Genomic DNA, 18,534 nt, shown 5'->3' on the forward strand with positions numbered 1-18,534 from the left:
CAACCCATCTCAGGATAGGGGCAGAAACACCTGTGTGACTTCCCCCATGATAAGTATTCAGGTCTCAGCCCACTGGCAGAGGAGCTGAAGGACTTTCTGAGCCTGCTGCTAACGAGATCATTAAGACAAACACAGCGATTACATGAACCTTTCCAGTCAGAAGGATGAGGTGGGGTTTTAATTAAGGTAATTATACTCAGTTGGAAAGGCTATTTGCAAAGGCATTTAAAGTCTCAGGGAAGGTGCTGTGCTGACAAGCTGGATTTAAAGATAGTAATACTGATGGAGCATGTGAAGCCTACTGCCTGTGTGGACCACTGGACTCAAGCTACCAGCATTGCTCCTGTCTTCCTTGAGAAACCTGATGCTATGTAAGAGAGGTAGGCAATGCTTTGCCAGTGGCAATGTCATGGATGAGTTTATGCTGAAGCATGTCCATTATGGAGAGGATGCTGCTCTCGAGAGTTTTCAGTGTCAGCACTATTTTTTTTTTTTTTTCTTCCCCCTTTCCAAAAGAGGACAAAGACTTTTAACTGCTGAAATGTTCCCAGGTCAGTAACTTGTGGGGAGTAGCCAGTATCTGTGTTAGGTCAGCTGGCATTTTGTATTTGTAATTGAGTGCTTTGGTTATTTATTTCTTTAAACTTTCTTAGTGCAGTGATCTACAATTTCTATATGAAAAGCCATTGCAACTTGAAACTTGGGACTTTGCCAGTGCCATACTTCTGACAATTCAAAACTTAAGAATAGTAAAAGATGAGTAAGAACTGACCCTGGCCTGCAAGAAGTCTGGATTTTGATAAATCAATGCTTCCCTGTACAGGTCTCCATGGAAAAATTCTAATTGACTGTGGTTGTGTCTACTTTACTCTTTTTTTTTTTCACTTTTTCTGACTAAAAGCCATTTACAAACCTATCACCCCTTGTTAGAGACCTGTCTTTCTCTTCCTTTGTAACAGCTTTGCTGAGTGTTGGGGGTCCACAGTAAGGACATCTCATTGTTTCCTTATCCTTGGCAAGAAAGACGGAACAGATCAATGTGACTTATGCGTCACCCTTTCCCATTCAGTGCTGCCTCTCATTTTGTTCTGCTTTTAATATCATCTTTATTGCAAGTCTGTTCTAATGCTGCCTGTTTATTTATGGCTATTACTGAGACGATGCTTTAATTGTCGGATCAGCGCCTCCAGTCCATCAGCAAAAGGAGCAAGCAGCTCTTTATAAACATCATTTTTTATTTAGCTATACCACATGCACACACAACACACACACAATTAGGGACAAGAGTGTTATTCCCAACAAAGTCTTGTGCAGTTCTTTGTAATTTTACCCAGTCTTGAAAAGGACAGCCTTTGAGTCTGTTTACTGTTCTTTCTGCACTGAGCATTTTGCTTTGTAGATCTGGAAAAAGGAAATTCAATTAGAGTAGTATTCAGGATGGTTTATATATATATTTTCTACCAATTAGCATTTCATTAAGGCAGTTATATTGCATTTGCCAGAGACAGACACAACCCATTGCAGAGTATTATTTTAAGATCTCATTTCTTTTTTTCAGCTTGCAAGCTGCAAATGAAATCAGGTAGTGATTGATTAATTATTAATTCATTACTGGTGATTGAGTTGGGTTGGAGCTGGTCAGGAGTGTGAGAAAGGGGGGAAAAAGTGCTAAGACACGATATTCTTTTATTTCTTTAGACAACTTTGCAAGGAACTGAGGTGGACAGACTCACCCTAAAGCCAAGCAGAGATGCTGGCCTGCCTTGGATGCCTGGCACTGCCTGCCTCTGAGGGCTTCCCAACCCTGACCTCCCTGCAGAATGGAGGTGGGAGATGGGGAGTAGCAATTCCTCAGCAGTATTGCTTCTAAAATCTTTGGGGTAAGGACCACTCTGCTCTTTTGTTGATCCCCCTCTTCTTCATGGTGCAGCCAGTCAGTGGGATGAAGGACTGCTGCTCTTTCTGGAGGGCTGATGGAGTGGGACATGTGCCTGTAGGTGGTGTGCTCCTGCTGGCTGACAGCAGCTGTCCAAGCTGCGCCTCTGCCTTCCTCTAGAAGAAGGTGAAGTTCTGTCTTCCCTCTCCATCTCTCCCTCTGTTTGCAGTGTAGCTTTGTCTCTCCATTGCTCTCAAGGTCACCATTGATCAGATTGTGAGTACTTTACAGCTGCAGCCTTGGATGGGCAGAAAGAAATTGATTGCAGTCAATTCAGCAGCAGATTGAACTATATTGACTTGTCCCCTATTCATGCAGACGAGGAGCTTTGCTACCTTTTAATTACCACAGCTATCCCTTCTTGGCACCAATGGAACGGTTGGGTGTGCGCATGGGACTGTGAGGGGTTCATATGGCCTTGAGGAAGAGAGTCTTTGGGGGGGGTAGGTATAGGGATTTTTTTTTTCTAACAAGTTGGCACCATGTGTGGTAGGAGGACCAGTGCTGTATGGCTGGTAAGGGAATCCTAGGGATAGAAAATCTTTTTTTTTTTTTTCTGTTTACAGTGATTCTTCCTGGAAGAATCTCTGTCCCTGGAAGTTTTTGATTTATTTTTTTTCTTTCATACTTGAAGCCAGCCATTTGCAAGAGTGACACTGCTGGAAAAAATGGCAGGCACAAGTGATGTAAGGGTGCCGCTCTTTTGAACTGGACACACTTTGCAAGAAAGGTGGAGGTTCATCTGGCAGAAGTCACACTGAGAAGCCTCGCTCCTTCCCTCTCCCTGCCTGAGCACAGAGGAGGGGTGCGCTGCTGCAAGCCCACTCCAATAGCTGGGCAAGCCAGCCTCCTGTTTAGCAATGTCCTTTAGCTGAATCCTCAGCTCTCTTGTTGAGGAGGAAGAGCTGTTTCTGTGGCCCTGGCTTACATCTAGGGATCAGGAGAGACTGGGATGTGTTCAACTGACCCCTGTGGAAAACAAGATGTACGTGATTGATTTCCATGGAGCTGCTCAGGCTTCTCACCCTGGATTCTGCTTCTGGCTCTGTGGGCTTGCGAGCTCTGATGGCACTAGCACAGTAATTCGTTGCTATCATAGAAAGTGCAGTTGGCACTTTTGAAAGGTGCAGGATTGGCAGCTTTAGAAGACTGAAATCCTCTGTTCATCTACTGAATTGATGCCAGTAGTACCAGCACTAGGAGTGAGAGAAGAGCAGTGATTCCAACAGGGCTGGTGAATAACAGCTTTTTTTTCACAAATTGAAAAGTAAAAATACTGAACAGAACAACAAAATCACTACCATTTACGGTCAGAGGAAGTATTGCATTTTGTTTTTTTACTACTAAAACTATTCTGAGACAGATAACAACACTAAAGGAAATTTCAAAAGAAAATACTCTTCAAACTAAAAAGAAAATCAAAATTTAAAAAACAAGTGAAGAGAAATTTGTTTGGTTTTTTTTCCCCACTGTTCCCTCTTCCTACAAAGATCAGAAATTCAGTGCAATGTTCTGATGTGACCAAATACATCTTTAAGTCTCCTCCCTGGGATTTATGTCCAGTGCTTTTTTTTTTATGTCCAGGACTATGTAAGCCTAGATCTGACACTTTTAAGGATGCTAACCGCAGGCTGGGTTTGTACACTACATGCCCAGCCATTGGAAGCTGGGCTAAGACAGACAATTCATTTTATACAAACCATGAAAACACTATCAGCTGGTCACGAACACAGGCTACAGCTCCTAGATAATCTTTAAGGTCCTTTCCAACCCAAACCATTCTATGACTTCAAAATAATCCTTCACATTTGCCTGTTGCAATATTAAAATACTGAGATGCTGAATATGTGACTGTGATTTTAGTGACATGTCTATGGCTTCAATCCCTGCTTTCTGAAAGGTCTTTGTATGGAAGTCATCCCCTCTCTTAACAAAAATCACAGATGCTCTGGACAAAAATAGAAGGGGCTCAGCCCTGTACTCTGACTTCCATGGTGGAGAGATGGGGTTGTTATCATTAGCACACCAAGGGTATCTATTGACTGTTGCAATCCAATTTGAAATCTAACGCAGAGACCAGCTTTATTGTATAAAACCCTTTCTTCTGCCCTTGTAGAGTCCCTTGCCTTTTCTTTGCAGCATCCCAAAGGGAAGAAGTGAATTCCAACAGTTTACAACTCCCAGGGAGAGAATGCACTGTGATAATCTCCCCTGGTTTCTAGCTGTTAAAATAAATTCTTCCCATCTTAGTAAGACTCCCCTGAGGCCTCAGGAGACAGGTGCTCACTTGACCCAAGTGTCACCTGCACCTAATATATCACATCAGCCTCGGGGTAAAAACTGCAGCCAAGGCCTCCTCCGCAGAGCGGCCCGGGGAGGCCTGGCTCAGCACAGCCGCAGATGGAGGCCTGCGCGCGGGGTCCCTTGGGAGGCAGGTGGGATCTGCTTAGTGTGCCGTGTAGCCAGCCCAGCCGCTGCCGTGCCTCGGTGGGGAACGTCAGGAGGCTCGAAGGCATCACGCAAAGTTCCTGCTTGTCCGCGGCAGTTGTCGAGGTGAGGCATGTAGACCAAATGTATCTTTACCAGGTGGTCACCCACTGTCTTTTTGAAGAAGGCTTCTGGGTTCTTATGGCTCTGTGCCGACTAGCTAGTGCTGCTGGCCTTGACCATGGAGATGAGCAGCTGCCTCTGGTTTTGGTGAATGAGCATTTTCTTCTGCAAGTCTCTCAGAAGTGGAAATATTTTTTTTCTTTGAGGAGTACATTCCTTCCCGCTGTAGAAAGTTTCAGGTCATCCAGAAACAATGACTCTTCCTCTGCTCTCTCCTACAGCAACCTTAAGGTCAAATGTGTCACTTGAAGTAGCTTGAACGATGATGCATTTGGAGAAAGACAACTCAGCCAGGGAAATCCAGGCCTGACTATGTGATTGTGGAGGGGGGTGTGCATATTACAGTGAGAGCAATGGGGCATGTCCTCTGCACACATGGTCCTGGCTGCCCACCGTTGGTTTCTGGAGGTGGGTTTAAAGAGCAGCGAATCCTACCTGTTCTGAAGACATTGCTTGGGACAGATGCTATAAAAAGAAGCTGGGGGAGATTGCCCCTGATGTTAATTGACAGGGTATAGTAGGAGAGACAGAGATGTCACTTTATCTGACTAATATGAAGACCCCCATTACATCATTACAATGGTTACTCCCAAGCCACGGCAGTCAGGTTATGCAATGATGGCTTAAAACAGTTTATGTTCTGCTTTTGTTCACTACAACCCAAACTCAAGAAGCACACACCCTTAGGCTCTCATCTTTGTCCACACCTAATTATGTGTGTTACTTATCTAGCAGGTTATTAATTATTTTGCTAATTATTTAGACTCTGCATGTGACTGGTCATCCCAAATGATGTACAACATGGGTTAATTTCACGCTTCATGCCATGTTTATGCCAAAGTCAAAAAGGCTTATATAGTTCCTCATGATTAGAGAGCAATGTAGAGAGGTGGTTGTGGAACAGTTGTTCAACACAAGATTCCTGGGAAGCTCAGCTGGAATATTTCAGTAGCCAGCTCACTTTGTTTTCACTTCCAGGCAATGTGCAACTGAACAGTCAAGTTTTGCTGAATGCAGTGTTGCATGAGGACTTGCATAAACTTTCTATGAGCCTTTAGTTCCAAGTGTTTGGGAGCAGTCATCTAATATGGAAATAGATTCAACAGGGCCTTATCATTTAAATGATCAGTCGCTGCGCTAATGATCAGCTTGCGAACATTTCTAAGCGTCTGTTAGAGAGGAGCCTGGGTTGTGATATGAATGGTTTTGCACAGCAAAGAAAATTAGGATCTGTTCATGGAATACTCTGGCAGCAGCAAAAGAGTTTATATATGGCTTGTAAATTCTTCGCCAAGCTCTAAGAATAAAAAACTGTTTACAGAAAAAATAAAATTGGGGATACACATGTGGAAACATGAATGAATAGGAATCACCCCATTTATTTGGGGTGAAGTGGTGGGCAAATGGGAGCAGATAAGAAATACACTGAAACTTTTGAAAGACTTCAGGTCAGTTTTTCTGAGTGGCTATTAGTGATTTACTTCTCTGCCTCACTTCCCGTGTCTTGGCTAATATTGATACTCATTCAAGGATGGGTATAGGTCCAGGGAGATGGGATGAAAAAAGGAGAGCAGAGAAGGAAAATAGCTTTGTGTCTGTGTCCTGTCATCATAGTGCACACTGAGGAACTGGAGAAGAGAGGACAGGCAGCTCCATGAACATTGAGTGGAAAAGGCATGGAGGAACTTTCCCATGATCTTTATTTCACTCCCATTACTAAGGCACAGGAAAAACAGTTCTCAGTTGTGGAACTAGAAGTCTGTATGTGTTTTCCCTTGTAGCAGATGTACAAACTTTTCCTGAGGGCCACCTGTAGAGCAAAGCTCCTGATTGCAGCCATCTGGGAGTCACTAGAGGCAGGCTGAGTACTGCTATTATTTATGTTTGCTGTAACCAATTAAACAGAAGCTTACTCAGTCCATAAAGAGCAATAGCCTGGGGAATGTGGGAGGGAGAGGCATTTTGAAGAGGCATTTTATCTTTGACACAGGCTCCTGGGCCAAGGATTGAAGGTCAATACATACACATCACACTGGCTGATCACAGTGTTGACAACCATTCACTTAGTTTTATGAAATTATCAATTGATCAGTGATTGCAGAATCTAATCAACTCTTAGAAAATACAGTGGGTCGAAAAGCCAGTTGGTCTGGATTGTTCTTCTACATCTTGCTCTGTGAGAGGGGGCCTTCCAGGAATGGTGCAGCTTCCTGGGACAGGGGTTAATGCCACTTTCCCTGTTACAGCTTGGTGGGATGACGGACTTTACTATCAGGTGCCTTATTTCTTAGCTGACAGGTCATCCTGTCTTTCTGTGGTGTTTGAAATAAAGGACCCCAAATTTGCTCACCCACTGCTGACATGGCATAGAATTCTGAATGCATTAATGTTATGAAGATACTTGTATTTTGCTCTGGGTGAAAGGCTTGCATATTACAAAGGGAGCCTCTGGCAACATTCTAAAGTGAATAAAGATCTCTGGGTATCGGCAATTCTATATTCTCAAGAAAACAGTGCAAAGTTTCTCATGACTAATTCTTAAAGGACTTTCAACAAACTTTACAAGAGGCAGCCACCACCTCTGAAATGGGCAGTCACTGGGAACATGCAGCAGTGTCTGGTTGTCAGCAATCTGAGTTGTGATAACTGAAATTGGTACCTGCATCTAAACACCTGCCAGAGCAGTTCTCCACCTGCACAGCCTAGTTTCTAAGCCTGTCTGGTACCCTACCACCTGCTGGCAGAAAATAGCTGTATCAATAAAGTCCCATTACTTCCAGGAGCATGGTTCTTCTCAGAAGGCAGTAGAGAAATTGGAGAGGTTATCCCATGCCCTTTCCAGATCTGATTGAGTTGGTTCTAGCAAGTCAATGTATATCCGCTCTCCTTTTAAAATGCTTTACAGTTTAATAAAATGGAAAATCAAATTGCGAGAGAACAAAATGATTTTCATAAACATCGTTGTGGGCAAAGGGGTCCTTTGGATAATAGCACTTTTATCTCTGTTTTTGAATCTTCAGGCTGCCCTAAATGCATGTAATAACAGTAAGTCATTCACAACATGCACATTCTCACAGAATTACTGTATTAAACAACTCTGTTAAACTGCTAGGGAGCAAAGGTATATCTTTTGTTATTACCCCTGCAAACTGAACAGGAACTGATTGGTAGAAGCTGGCATTGCTGCTATGGATAGATAAGATCTAAGCCTATGGAGGTCAGCTTGGACAGACATCATTTACTATTGAAAGGCACAGTCCTGCAGCCACACAGAGCTGTGGGCGGAGGGATGGAAATAAATGGCAACATTTTGGGAGCCGTGGTGGTGGAAGGAGCTTTTTTTTATTTTTAATAATAGAGATTTATACTTATATACTACTAGTCAAACTGGAGAGCTGTGAGGATGAGATTCCCTCTTAATCAGAAATGTTAAAACAAATTCTCAGCTAATAGTCTCTGTACAAGCTGTACTGTCACTAGAGTTAGGCTTTGGCTAAAACTGAAATGACTCTTTATCAGCACAGAACTGGGGAGCACTGAGTGAACAGATGCTGGTGGGGTGGGACAGTTGTCCTCAGAGTCCTTCTCCTTGTCCTGCCTCAAGTTACATCTGTAGTGTGTTGTCTGCAAGGCTACGACTGTAGATGTGAACGTGTTTCAGGAGCATAACGTGGTCGTTCCTCAATGCTAGCCACTGCCTGGGGTTTACAGAGAGATGGACAGAAATCACCCTGCAGTCCCACTACCTGCATTGCCCTTTACACAGCAAAGGGCACAGGGACTGTGATCCCCTCTCCCCTTTCTATACCTACCTTTGATATCACTTGTTAGGACAGAGGGTCAAGCACAGGGAATAGGAGGAATAAAAAACTGATGAGGATGGTCCACAGTGCCCTTTCCTACAAACTCAGCTTCAGGGAGTGATCTGCTCAGTGCTTGGGCAAAGACCCCAGGGAGATCACGTGTGGACTAAGACAGACCCGGGTCAGGGTTCCAGACTGACTTTCTGGACTCATCTGCACATGTCATGGCGTCACACTGGAAATCTCTTTCTCTTCCTCTTTATTGTTAAGTAAAATCCCACGACTGAGAAGTTTTGTTGAAACAAAAACCCTTTTCTCTGCAAAGTCTGGTGTCAAAAGACTGATATTTTCTAATGAAAAAAACCAAAAACATTTCATCAGGGAATGTGCATCTGCCTCTGTTCTGTAGATACTGGTTGGTTTGTATGTTGGTAACAAGCGCTGAGAAGGAACATTTTGTCTCCTCTGAATACGGCCTGTTTGGGGAAATTGTGTTTTTGATGGATTGCTCTGAGCCCTCTGTTGTTAGAGATATTTTCCCTGTTTGGACTCCAGGGGATGGAAAATTTTATCTTTAATAGCAGGAAGTAGATATATCATCATGAGGTGGAAATATTGCCTTCCATGTTGAGAACGCTTTAGTAAAATTTTGGTGGAGAATAATTTTGAATTTTTCCTTCCCCCTTAAATTGTAAAACCTTTGCTAGCAGATCGTCAAAAGAAACAGTGGCAGAGCTGAGGTGGTGAAAATTGGAACAACCTGTTATCTCCAGGGCCTCTAGACCTCCTTTATACACAAAGCCATGTTACTGAATTCTTCACTTATTTCTGACGATACGAGTCATGGGGTTTGAGGCACCATGGACTGAAAGCTTCCATCAGAAGAAGCTTGATCCAGGGGTTAGGAAACAGGCTTGCTATTTTGGAAGCAACAGTTAAAGTTTGCTGTCTGGATGCATCATTTCTATGTTACTTTATGGATAAGTCCCCTCAGTCTGTCAGGTTCTCATCTATAAAAATGATAAGAATATTTCCATCTTATCCTAAATGTGTTATGAAATAAATCTAGAAGATTGAGGCTTTCTGTCTCCCTGTGTGCACACAGACATATACCTACACTCCTTCCTCCCTTTCCACAGAGACACTACTGCATTCTTACAGCAGATTCACAGCTTCTAAGAGGCACACAGGTTGGTTTGTCCCCAAACCTTCTTTTCTCTTTGCTGTGCAAAATAACACTCAAAGATGACACACAGTTCTGCCACCAGACATGAATTTCATGGTGCACTCTGTAGCTGAGGCACATCCTTGTGGAATGTCACTGTGAATAATGTCATCAAAAGAGTCAAGTGGTACATAGTATAACAATGCAGGTCAACCCCCATTAACTGTATTTCCTAGTTATAGCTATGTATAATAAGTAAATAATGCTCAAATATTAATCAAATTATGTGTTAGTAATTATCATTCCTATTATTTGAGTATGAAGAATGATAACACATTTTGGCCAAAACGTAGGCACTTTTTTCTTTTCTTTTAGTCTACGAGAAGTTTATGTTGCCTTCTGCGTGGAGAACACAAAGCCTGAGATTACAGAACTGGGCTGGGAAAGATAAAATCTATTCCAGTGATCCACTGGGCAACCGACTAATGCTCTGACAGCTCTTGCTTGAGATTCCATACCTGCAGAAGTTAGAAACAGTGTCTCATTAGAATGAAGCTAGATTTGTTTGTTAAGTACCTTCAGAACAGAGGAGTTTGGAGCTATACAGAGCAGCTAAGTATGCATCTATGCACGTTCTGACATATGCTACCCTTTCCCAGGAAAAGAGGCTGTAATAAGAGACTTTGCTCAGTCAGAGGATTTGAATCTATCTCATCTTCAGCATCAGGGTCAGAGCAGCCCTGTGTCTGAACATATTGCTCTTCTAAAAGTGTAGGGGGCATCTCACCCTGTCACCCAAGGGAGCCTCAGGGTGCTGGGGATGTAAAAGCAGGGTCATGCCGTAGTTGGGGTGATCTTGTACACGTTTCTCCACCTGCCATTTAGTTGGTGAGTGCACCAAATGGTGTTTTGTCTATTGGTCTGATTAGAAACCCGCTTGAGATCAATAGGAGTCTTTCCTTTCAGCAAGCAGGATTTGAAAGTGATAGTTTTTAAGACTGCTTGGCCCTCGCTGGGATGAAAGGCACTGTATGGAGATGTAATACAAAAAAAGTTCCTTCTTCCACACATTCCTATTCACATGAATACGGGTACATCCACCTAGTTCAGTACACTGAAATGAATATCCGCTGTAAGAATAAAGCTTATCAAAGCCTAAACGCAGTACAATCAGCCTTCTATATAGATGCAAAACCTTACTGAGCAGCAGCAAAAAGAATTAAACCAAATAGAGGAAGACAGAGACTCATTAAAGAGAGTTACAACAAATCAGTTATCAGACATTTAAAGAATAAACTTGTTAGAATAAACCTGTTAAATAAATCCTCAGCAAAGCTAATTAGGTCGGTGCTACACTGGCACAATGGCTCCCTTCTTCCATAGAAGACTCAATGATAGCATAAGCCTGTTAAAGGAACACACTAAGTATACAATAAGCCAGCTATTTAAAGGGTCCCTCAGTCAGCTCATCCTCTAAATCTGACCTATCTACAAATTGTCACTGGTGAGAAATATCTCCGAGGTTCCAAATGTCTATTGAAAACCCAGGCCCGTGTGCCTTGTCATTTGTGAGACAGACATCCATGGATGCGCCCCTTTTTCCAAACAAAGGGATTGGTGATGGCTGTAGAAGAGCTACATGACTGAGGGGGTTTTGTTTTCCTTTCTTTCTGTTTTGTACTCAAGGTGCAGATTAACCAACTGAACCTATTCTCAGAGCTTTAATGACAGTATTGATCGACTATTGGTGAAACAGCAAGGAAAGAAAAAGAATAAAAATAATTACTTTGCCTCTATATAGTGGTTTTTGTCAGCACACGTGTAAGGGTAGATGCTTTGGAGATTAAAGGTGTTTAAGGCTTGAAATATCTGGGTTTGCCCCAATTCTGCCTCTGGTTTTGTGTAAAACCTGCACTTGTACATCCCACTTATAAGCAGGGTGACTAATGCTTCCTCTTGATTTCACCTGTTGTGATACTGAGGTCTGTGAGGCCAGCCTTCTAACTTCCCTCAGGACCATCTACAAAGCCAAATGAAGCTTTGGTAAAGTGTGTTAGCATTCCTGTGATGGCTTAGTCTTGCTAGCATGTGTAACTGCAGGAGTGGAGATGGAGGTGCAAACCATGATGCTCTCAGTACTAACATTTCCCACAAATACCTTAGTATGTTGCTACCATCGTGCATTTGCGGTGCTGTGTAGAAAAAAGCTGGGTGGGTAACTGCAGTGAGCTGAGTTCTGGCTGCTAGGTGAAAGCTATGGAAACAATAACCCGGACAGGGCGAGAGCATTAGGCTGGTGTATTAGCACTTGTGTTGCATAGACGGAAGCAGAAGCAGAGTGGTCCCCTTGAGATTATGTGGTCATCCAGCAGCAGAGCCCAAACCAGAACCCAGGCGTCCGAGCTGGTCCTGAATGTTTTATGCAATAGATCACTCCCTCCAGAGGTGAACCGGGTGATTTTCCTCAAGAAACAAGGGAAGATTGAAATCTGACTGGCTTAGAAGGAATTGATCTAAAACTAGCAGGGAAAGAAATGTTTATTACTGGAGAAGGTGTCACAAGCAAAAGAAAAGCTCGAAAACAAGAACTGAACACTACATAAAGAAACCCTTGACAGCCAGAGCCCTTTAAGGTGCCTTGAGTGTCTGTGTGCAGAATTCATTGCTGGCAACCAAAACCAGCGTCGGCTCTAAAGGCTGAGCTTAAGGTACGAATCTGCTGTAACAGAGCTGGGACACTGGGGATGACAGTGCTCTAGGGGAGACATCTAGGCTGGTTCAGAGCTGCTGTGGACAAACGGATACTGAGAGGGTAAAAGGTAGGAAATAAGAACCTGCAGGATTCCCTAGACTGAATTTCTGCCTAATGTTCAACGCACTCCTGAAGAAATGCAGTGAATGAAGTGTTTGGTATGGAAAGCTGGAACATGCTGGTACCAGAGCACGTCTGGACAGCAGGAGGTGAAGCAGCATGTGGGCAGAGTTCATTGTTAGTAATATCACCATTAGCAGGGAAAGGTAGCAGCTGAGTTCAGGGCTGCTCAGGGAGAGGTGTGCATACACAGAGAAAGTAGCAGTCTTTGCTTTGGGAAGCATCCAAATAAAATAAACAAGATGGAGTTTTTATACACACGCTTTAACACGCTGCTTGGGAAACTGTGGCATAAGAGCTACATCTGAACAGTCTGGCAGCTGTGTTTCACGCTACACACTAAGATCTTGGTCCTAGACACCTAGATAGAGTAGACTATGGCTTGTTCTTCATTTAGTTGACTGTGTTTCTGGAAACAGATTCTGAATATCTTGATTTGTTTTTTCCTGCTCTGACCAATAGTAAGAATAGCCTGAGAGGCTGTGTTTATGCAACAAGTTTTTGTAAAGCACTTAGACATATGCCTTTCAACATAGTTCCTAAAAATCGAACACATCAACTTTTTTCTTAACAAGATGAAAAGTCACTATTGTATGTGAGAAATAATGTTGCCCAAGGCATGTGGTTACTGTATGGTAACAATAACCCCACTTCTCAGGGTGCTGGTATGCACCAGCTATCAACCTTGTGACTCACTGCATACCTGAGGCAAAGTGCGGTTATCTCAGAGTAACAGCATACTCTAAACCATGTCATTCCTTAGCAATTCAAATTCAAGTTTTCTCCTAACTATAATAAATTATATGAAGTGGGGGATGGGGGGGTGGGGGGATATTTCTTACTCCTTTTCCTATATTCGATACTTGCCAGACTGTAGTGGGTTGACACTAGGTGCCCAGCAAAGCTGCTCTGTCACTCCTCTCCTCGGCTGGGCAGTGAAGAGAAAAAATAACAAAAGGTTCATGGGTGAGCTGCTCCAGCATGGGCTGCCCATGGGTCACAGCCTCCTTCAGGCATCGCCCTGCCCCAGCGTGGGATCCTGCATAGGCTGTGGGCGGGGATCTGCTCCCCTATGGGATCCATGGACTGGGGGGCACATCCTGCCTCACCATAGTCTTCATCATGGGCTGCCAGGGAATCTCTCTGCTCCAGCACCTGGAGCACCTCCTGCCTCCTCCTGCACCCACCTGGGGGCCTGCAGGGCTGTTGCTCTCATATTCTCACTCCTCTCTCCAACTGCAATTGCTGTCAGGCAGCAACTTCTTCCTCTTCTTAAGTACATTATCCCCGAGGTGCTACCATCATTGCTGATGGCCTTGGCCAATGGCAGGTCTGTCTTGAAGCCATCTGGAATTGTCTTTACCGGACACAGGGGAAGCTTCTAGCAGCTTCTCACAGAAGCCACCCCTGTAGCCCTGCTGCTACCAAAACCTTGCTACACAAACCCAATACAGCGGCATATTGGTTTGTCCGAAGACAATGGGGATGGTCCATTCTGACCTATACTACTGTTTATGAAAAAGTGCAATTTTATTGCATGAATCTGTTGTAATACACTGGATGGCCTATCCTGGAGTCCTGTCCTCAGGCTCCAGAAAATGGAATTTGCCCCCTTTGTTGTATAGTAGATAGCCAGATGACTTGGTCATTATTTGTAATCCAGAAAGAAAATGACAAAACTACCCCTTACGGAAGCTGAAAAAAAATGCCTATACAATTATTACATATCAGCATCAATTTAACAGTCATGCAGTCAGTATGTGTAAACATGTTATGACTTGATTTTTATGCTGTGGGTGGTACCGTTATTCTGTACTAACATCCATTCGTATGACCTTAGCACAGCCTTACTAGACGTGCACTGGCTTCTCTCGGGTAAATCAGAAAAGAAACACTGACCCTCTAACTCTCATTGACATTCTTCTGAATTAGCTTAGGCTATGGATGACAGTGGCTGCCCACTGCCTCCAGCAACCCCTGTTAATCAAGCTAAGAGATCTCTTTCTCATGCCTGCTTCATAAATGTTGGGAGATATTAGTGCCTCTTGCTTTGCCTTCTACTTTGCAATGAACATTTTTGGGGCCCTGGGAGATATGAAACAGATGCAAGAACATAGATATATCAGAGTGAGGAATAAGGGGGGAAAAAAAGCTCAACTGAACATTCTAGTCCCTGCATTTGACTGCACACAGGTTTCATCTACCAACATTTTTTTTTGAGTGGTCTGAAGTGCTCAGAGATTGCAGACAGAGGCAGAGTGAGGCTTGAAGCCTTCTGTGCAGTGTACAGCTCATGATGGGTTGGGAGTTACAAGTAGTTCCCTTTTGAAAGCCTTAGTCCAAGTTCAGAAGGAAACTAAGCTGCAGGTGATGAATACTGATGACTTGTACTTGGTACCAGACAATAGTAACAATGGTGAATATGAAAGATTGCTAATAAAGAGGATGGATTTGTGACTAAGATGGGAAAATCAGCAGATATGGGTTCATTTGCTTGCTCTCCCGTGCACCTCAGCAAGCTGTAGAGGAAAGTATTCAACTCCTCTAGCTTCATCCATCTACAATTTAGGAATTCAGTCTAAGCTGCTGATCTGCTTCCCTTTAGAGTTAACACAGAGCGTTCTAATTTCAGAAGGAAATTCATCCCATGTCAAAGATAGTGTCTAAGATAACAGGAAGATTATACCTGTAGAGTTAAAATTACCCCTTTCTGTTAACTGGAGAGAATATTTAGACAAATACTGGAAGCCAAATGCCTGGTCTGTTCTAATTCCCCATGAATTCAATGAATCAAATAATTATTCTTGCATCTCCTAGCCTTGTCCAGAAACCCTTCTATCAAAGACAGTTGGGAAACAATCTTCTGAGCTGGGAAACAATCAGTTCTCACTGTTCTTTCTGCCCACCACATTTTCCTGGAACTAACCCTATAGTGGTCACTGTCTTATTTTAATCTTCTGTGAGAGACAAACCATGATTATTTCTTTTTCACAAGACTTCTGCTTCCTACCCAAGACCAGTAGGAAAAATACTAACAAAGCTAATCAGAGAGTTAGATCTCAGGAGACTGACAATCTCATTCTGCAAACCCCCAGTAGCTCATGGTGCTCGGAACAAGTGTTCTGAAAGGTGAGGGTCTAGGACAACTGCAGTTCAATTTTGAAGCTGTGACATTTCTTCCACTGTTAGTTTGATCCTGTATAGGGATTTATCTCAAAAGATAAATACGGGATATGTTAATTTAGGGGCAGTGCAAAGATGGAGAAGCACCTGCTTGGAAAGTTTAGTGAGTTCAGTCTTTCAGGCTTCTAGAGCTGTACTGAGGACGATTCGATTTAATGCAGAGGAGCCAGCTATCAGAAACTCCTTTCAGGAAAAAAAAATCCCAACCAATTCCCAACTGCTCCTTCCCACTCTGTTGGGACCTGCCAACATTTTTGTTTAGCTTGGCAGGGGCTTCCAGCCTTTCCCTCACCCCCTGCTCAAGCCTTGACTGTAAACCTTTCTTTCTGCACTGGGGATGATGGAAACCATCTCTGCTAGCTCCTTGCCTCTTAGCCCTGACACTTGAGCCCACTCCCAGGCTTCTTTCCACCATCCATCAAAACATCTTTGTATTGCCCATCCTGCTTTGTGAACAGCGAGACACCCACCCACCTGTAAAGGGTACCCACAGCAAATGAATATGGTTGGTGCTTAGGGGTTGGATATCTCTGCAACCAACACAAAACACAGTCTAAATAAGATCGCTACATACTGTGATATTGTTTGCAGAAGAGAAAGAGGAAATACATTTCACAGGAGACTGGGAGAGCACCAGAATATCAATACAATGCTCACAAAGCAAGTTTAATCCATTTTTAGCCTGTAATAAACAATGAAGCCTGCAAAACCTTGACAGAAATACATTCTGCATCCTCAAGGAGGGCAACACAACAGGATATGTGGAAAGAAAAAGTTTGCCTGTAGCATGAGAGGAACTCAGAGGAGGGTCTGATTATCTTCACCAGCTCATGGGACTCTGAAGTGAGTTTTTGCTGTAGAATCACAAATAGAAATGAAGTATTCACCTTACGCATTTGGCACATACAACTCCTTTTGGACAAGTACTGCACTTTGTACTGGCCTGTCTGTGATATTTTCCTTTATAGCAGCTCATATGGTTCTGTGTTTTAGACCTGTGACCAAACAGGTTAATATGCTGATGGTTTAGCTGTTGCTGAGCAGTGTTTGCACAGCACCAAGGCCACCTCTGTTTCTCGCTTCTGCTCCCCCAGTACATAGACTGGGGTGTGTGAAAGAGATTGGGTGGCCCACAACTAGGCGGATGACCTGTGCTAACCAAAGAGATATTCCATGCCATGTAAAATCATCTTCAGCAGTAAAAAGGGGGAGAAGGGGATTTCAGTTAGGTTAACCATCTTTTGCTTTGGAACTAGCTGGGTATTGGTCTGCCCATGGGAGGCGGTGAATAATTGCATCACTTGTTTTGTTTTTTTCTTTTTTTCATCTTCCACTGCTCCTTCAGTTATTAACAATTTTTCACTTGACTCCCAAGTTTTCTTGCTCTTACTCATCCTTTCCTCTTACCCCATCCCACTGGAGTGTGGAGTGGAGGCGAGTGAGCAAGTGGCTGTGCAGTGTTTAGTTGAATACTGTAGTTAACCCATACCCGCAACATGCTTGGAGCACACAACAGTAACTAATTTTCTCATTTCTGTGGCAGCTGTTAGGTGAACATGGACACTTCTCTCTTCTTTCTAGGTCTCTGTTTTCATGTGATGTCTTTCTAAATTTCTAATAGACAGTCCAAATTACTATTTCCCCATTCTCACAACAATGGTTTTTTTCTTGGCCTAACACTTGCAAATGGGAGACTCGTTTACACCATGTATATTGTGAATTCTGTTCTTCATATCCTCCCTTGATTTATTAGTTTCTTTTCCTTCATGGGAAGAATATGGTAGTTTAAAAAAATGTAAGCATTGTGTTTAAGACAACAGTTGAAGGAGGAAAAAAAAGTGTGAGGATTGGACATGCTAAAATGGTTAACAGTTAAAAAAAAAAAAGTCCTTACTGGAAGAAAAAATAGAAATTCTTGTTCAATGGAGCTTTGCTGATTTGAGGTGAAGATTCAGGCTTTGTTTATTGCAGGGAGAAGGTGAGTTGAAGTACCCAAAACTAAACAGAAGAGACCACTGAAAAGAGAAAGCTAGTGAAGTGAAATAATTTTGTTTTTTTAAAAATGGCATCCAGAAACCTTATCTTTGACACATAAGAATAGACACATAGCTAAATATGCTGTAACCTGCTTAGGTTTCCAAAGCAGCAAATTAAACCAGTGGACTATGCAGTGAGTGTCCATTCAGATGAGCAAAGCTCATTGAACACAACAATACTGTAAGAGAACATGTTGAATACTCAATGCACCAAATAATCCTCTTTTGATACAGAGTCACTAAAAGCTTTTGGGAAAGAGGCAACAATAGTGTATGTATGAACGGGGGGGGGGGGGGGGAACATTCTGGGACAGGAAAATGATGAACAAAACTACCCTCTTAGATTTGCTTTGTGTTCTCTTATTATTACATTTTTATAATATTGATAGAAATTCTTATTTCCAGGCAGGACACTGGTGCTTTGAGTTTGATGATGGACTTTCTGGAAGAAAGTGTTGCTTTGTAGAGAATATTTCAGTTGTTCTCTAGGTCCATGAGACCTTTGGGTGCCATCATCTTGCCTGTTTTCTCCTGCTCTCACTTCACAGGAATATGAAGTATCAGGCTGGGGGTGCCAGGTCCTGCTAGACACAATCACACAATAATCTTCCAGATGTAGTGAGGAAAGACAGCCAATATTGTTGCATTAGTTTAATCGGTAAATCCCATGCAACATTGTTCATGGAGCCTTTGCTTTGATTTCAAAGAACCTTATGTAGGACAGAAGGACTCCTCCTCCATTTCTGGTAAATGCCAAGAGCACCAATGAAAGAATACACTAGTGATAGCACCAAACTCCATTTATTTGCTTAAATGTGTGCTTTGCATTTGTTTATATGTTCTGTATAAGACCTGATCCCTCAGTCTTCTCTGCTGTGGTGTGAGCCATTCATCTGTGGCCATGTACCAGGGGAAATCTGTGAGAATCA

The sequence above is a fragment of the Falco naumanni genome, chromosome 9 (assembly GCF_017639655.2).
Source record: "Falco naumanni isolate bFalNau1 chromosome 9, bFalNau1.pat, whole genome shotgun sequence".
NCBI classification, from domain to species: domain Eukaryota; kingdom Metazoa; phylum Chordata; class Aves; order Falconiformes; family Falconidae; genus Falco; species Falco naumanni.